Consider the following 4,846-nt stretch of genomic DNA (forward strand, 5'->3'; position numbering starts at 1 on the left):
GATAAGGCGCTGACGAAACGGTACGTGGGGTCGGGAAATCGTTGCCTGTGGTGCCGTGGCGACACGGGAAGAGCGGAGTGGTGGCGAGCCCGGGCACTGCTCGCTGCCGCTATTGTCCCCAGCCGACCGGTGGCCGGTATTTCGCTGATAGAGGCTCCACATGGTCGGTTTGGATGCCTTTCCGATGCGGTGCGGGCACGCACGAGGTGGAGGAATCGCAGCGCCGGTGGGGCGCCTGTTAGAGGGCGGGGGACACTAGCTGAGGCCCGTCTGCGAGAAGCGCGATGACGGACGTGCAGCTGAGCGGCAAGGAGAGAATCCTCCGGTGCTGACCCCGGATCCGGAGTGGGAGATGTTCGGGTGCGAATGGGCCGGGCACGTGGTTGGAGCGAAAGGGGGAGGCGATGGGAAGCCCGGACCGCCGGCACCAAACAAAAGTAAAAACACGCACGATATTCGCACGACGTTGAGCGCTCACAGGTGCACACGCACGCGTACACACGGAAAGTTCGGTGAAGCGAACGGCAGGCTCTGGCTTGCTGTGCTTCCCCCGCTCTCTTCTGCGCTCAGCAGCACACAGGTTCGGCTGAAGGCTAAGACAGCAAGAAATAGCAGCGCGACAGACGTCTCACCTGTGGCCTCGCGGCTTGCTTTTCGGGCTCTTAGGGATAAGGTGGTGCGAGTTTGTAGGGTGATCAGCATCCTCTCGCTTCCGCGCTTCGGACAGGGAGTCGGCGACGCACCGGATGACGCCCCCAACGACGCACGAGGAGCGGTGTAAAAACAAAACAAATCAAATCAAAACAGAGTAAGACGCGAGAGATGCCCACGCACTGACCACTCACACACAAACGATCAACCGAAAAGGAGAATACGCAACAACGCGATGCGCGCCTTTGTTCAGGCCACTAACGCGTGAAGATAACAAGAGGAGGCAAGGTGAGGAGTCAGTGAGGAAAGGGGAGGGGGGAGGGAGGTGCGAGGGACGAGCGCAGACAGTTACGAGCAACAGAAGAAAAACAAAACCGCACAGTGAAAGGACAGCAACCAGCGCACCGTGCGTGCACCGAAAGGGAGAGGCGAATGGGAGAGAATGAGGGTGAAAACGGCGGATGTTAAAGGCGGAGAGATACCCTCTCTGTCTCGATAGTGGAAGAGGGGAAAATGGAACGTAGCACAAAGGAAACGTGTCAACGGAAAATAGAGAAGCTGATAAAGGCTCTCGGCCTTGTGGTGCTGGCTTTAATGGTCGGACAGCTCAACGCCGAGGCCGGCACACGCACACACACACACTGAAGAGATACAGACAGACGCAAAGCGACCTGTGAACGACACAGAAGTGCCGGGCTGAACGCTAGAGAGGCGGAAAAGGAGGGAAGGCAATCAACAGACGCGGCAGCGGCGTTGGTGTGCGTTACGAAACAAAACAGAGGAAAGGTACTGCAGCACCCGCGGCAAGACAAACTTCGGGAGCGGTTAGCCGTCAGGTTACGGGCTCCCGCTGAGGAGCGGCAGGGGGGCGGGGGAGATCAAGGATGACAGAGGCAGAGTGGACAATCCTTTGGTTCCCTTTCCCAGGCCGCCACTGCTCTAAGCGCTGTCACAGCGAAGAAGTGGCTGTGCGTCGCTCTGCACGTGGAGGCTTGCACTGGATGTCTGTGGCGTGACGCTCGCCTTCTCTCTGTTGCTCTCAGAGGAGAATGTGCGTCTTCTCTTTCTCGCCTACTGCGCTGCAACGATTGTACTGGAGCTCGAGCTCAGCAGCGCGGGGCAAAACCCCAGACGAAGACAACAGGCGAAAAGTACTTTCTTCGGTGTATGCTTGCGGGTGCGGGGGGGGGTGAAGGAAACAAGCAAGCAGAGGGAGGAGTGTGGAGTGGGGAGCGTATGAGGAGAGAGGTTATTCTTCAGTGCTGAGCATGAAGGCAAAGGATGTGCACGGAGACAGACGCGGCGCAGAACGGACAGAGAGAAGATGATCGAAGGGACGAGGCAAATGCAAGTGCTAAGGATGGGCCCCGCACCCAGAGGGAAGTCACTGAAAACAAATCAAAAACAACAAAAAACGAAGGAGCAGATGCAGAATCATGGAAAAGAACGCTTGTCCTCGCGACGGTGGGTCTTCGCGCACCCAACTCTCCAAGCGACTCGTGGTGCTTCCAACGTGTGTGGGTGAGGGGGGAGGTGGGGGTGGGGGACGGATGGAGAGAGGAAGAGGCCCCACGTTGTGCCTTTGCTTTTTCGTTTTTGCACCCTTTTCCCCGTTGTGGAAGGGGCCGTGCGTGTCTCCTCACCGTTCGAACGCTTCCTGAGCGGCCTCCGGGCACCGACGAGGTTCCCAATGTTGGCCGAGAGGAGGGTGTCGAAGACTCTTCTGGGGCACGAGAGCGAGAGAGCGAGATAGAGTGGGAGGGGGAGCAGAGCGTTTTTTCAAAGACACTATGGCATGGATACACAGCAGCCGGCGTGGCACCCACGAGCGAGAATGACGGAGGAAGCACACAGAGCTTCCCTTGACTGTCGAACACTTCTCCCCCTCTCACTCGCCCGTCCACTTTCGCCAGACTCTGTGGGCAACAAAAGGAAGGGGGAGGGGGAGGGCGACCGAGTAAGGCCGCATCCACCCTCTGCGCTGCGCTGTTTGTGGGGGGGGGTCAGGAGGGGAGAGAGGCAAATCTTGTTGATTCTCTTTTTTTTTGGGGGGGGGGGGTGTCGGTCCAACGGGGAGAGCGCCCGCGTGTGTGTGTGTGTGTGTGTGTGTGGCAGCACGGAAGCCTTCTCACGAAACAGGAAGCACAACACGACAACAAGACGCGGGAGAGCGAGGGTGCGAGCGAAGTCCAGGAAACGCCTGTCTTCCCAAAGGGAAGCCGGGCACGAGCAGCGAGGCGGAAGCCCGTCATTCGGCCGGCGACAACACAAAAGCAAAGTCCACGCACCCACGCCATTTTCTTCAGCAAGCACGTTGACGCGACGAAGGAAGGAAAATTACGCATGTATATATGGAAAAGGTGCAGCCCCTGGCCCTTCCTCTTCGTACGCCTCCGTGAGCTGCGCTCTTCAGTTCACCCCGCGCTCGCGAACACTTCTTGGAAGCGGGCGGATGCGGAAGGACACGGAAGCTTCCGTCCGGGAATTACCGTACCACGCCTCTGGGGTAGCACTCGCGCCGAAGGCAACACTTCCGCACGCCCGGGAGTGTGTGAGAGCGCGTGGGACTGTGCCTCAGTGCGCAGTCCTCCAGAAGAGACATAAGAAGAGGGCCGATAGATGGAGCAATGAAAACAAAGAGCCAATGATACGTGATAGAGTGAAAGCCTAAAGACGCACACCACAGACACGCGACACCGGCAACGAATAGATGATCACACTGATCCAGGACACACGCCCGGTACTCCGAGCAGCTTCCTAGAGAGGAGGCACCATGAAGCGAGCCCACCGGAGCTTTTTCTCTTCTTCTAGCCTGCCCCTTTCTCCACCATACAACATGGGTTCACCCCCCAAGTCTACACCCCCTCCAGGCCTGTCAGAGGCCCCCGTCGCGTGGTGCGAAGCGGCCCTGCACACACACGCGTTACAGCTATGCACCGACTCAGTCACCGGAGCTCGGCAGCTGCCTCATATTCTGCCCGCCCGCCTCACCGCCACGCTGACACCTTGGCCATCACACGGATGGCACAAGTGCGTTCGCCGTCGCAGGTCGCTCTGACCCCGCTACGTCGTAGGCAGTAGGCCACGCCACCACCAGAAGTGGCTCGGCATGGGCAGGGTGAGATAGGGGTGTGTGTACGTGGCTTTCCCACCAAGAGTCGGTGTGCTGAACCCTGAGATGCCACGCACTGGAGAGGTGTGTCCTATCAAAACGGAGGCTGCGGATGTCGTTCCTTCCAAACAGTTCTGCCTTCCACACAGCCAGCAGGTGCCGTCGTTGGGCGCCGATGAATCTTGCCGTACATGGAACACGTCAACCCCCCCTCCCTCCCTCCCCCCTCCCTCCCTCCGCCCCTTCCACGTGCCCGTGTAACTCTGTGCCGATACGAGACACTGGCGCATGCACATCTACGCAAGAAACTAAAGAGGAAATACGCAGCCCGACCTCTGCGGATTGTGGCCTCGGCCGTTTGTTGCCGCTCTGCTGCAGTGTCAACACCCCGAGCAGTTATCCATGTGTGCGCACTACCACCACATCCAAGCAGGGGAGAGGCGCGCAGAAAAACAAAAGAAACGCTCGCGCTGCGGCTCAAAAAACAGAAGAGGGGGCGCGCCATGGCCTGATGCGACAAGGGCGGGAAGAGACCCAAATACGAGGCGAGCGAAGGGGCACACACGACCATCTCGCTGGGCGGCATCCGGCAACATGGGAAAGCAGCCGAGATGGGGTGTAAGGGGGCAAAGAGCAGAAGACAAGGAAGGAGAACACAGCAAGAGAAAGTATGCAGACATCCTCTCCCACGCCAGAGCAGTCGAGCACGCGCTCACCCCAGTCCGCGCCTCGTCGGCCCGCCTTGCACCCCCACCCCCTTCCCCATCCCTCCTCTGCCCCATCACGCCCGGGTGCCTCTCTCGTCGCTTCCCCGGCAGCCCTCTCTTGCCGCCCCGGCACGTGGCGCGTTGCCTCACTTGGGCGTGTTCTGGAGGTGTGCCGCCACGATGCGCGCAATGTTGTACGTCAACCCCTTTGCGTACGGGATGTGCAGGAACTCGTTCGGCCCGTGTGCGTTGCTCTGCGGGCCGAGGAGACCCGTCACAACGAACTGCGCCTCCGGATACGTGTCGATGAGCATGCCGATGAACGGGATGGCGCCACCCATGCCCTGGCACGCGTACGTGTTGCCGAGGCCTCGAT

Source organism: Leishmania mexicana, chromosome 30, assembly GCF_000234665.1.
Source record: "Leishmania mexicana MHOM/GT/2001/U1103 complete genome, chromosome 30".
Lineage (NCBI taxonomy): Eukaryota > Euglenozoa > Kinetoplastea > Trypanosomatida > Trypanosomatidae > Leishmania > Leishmania mexicana.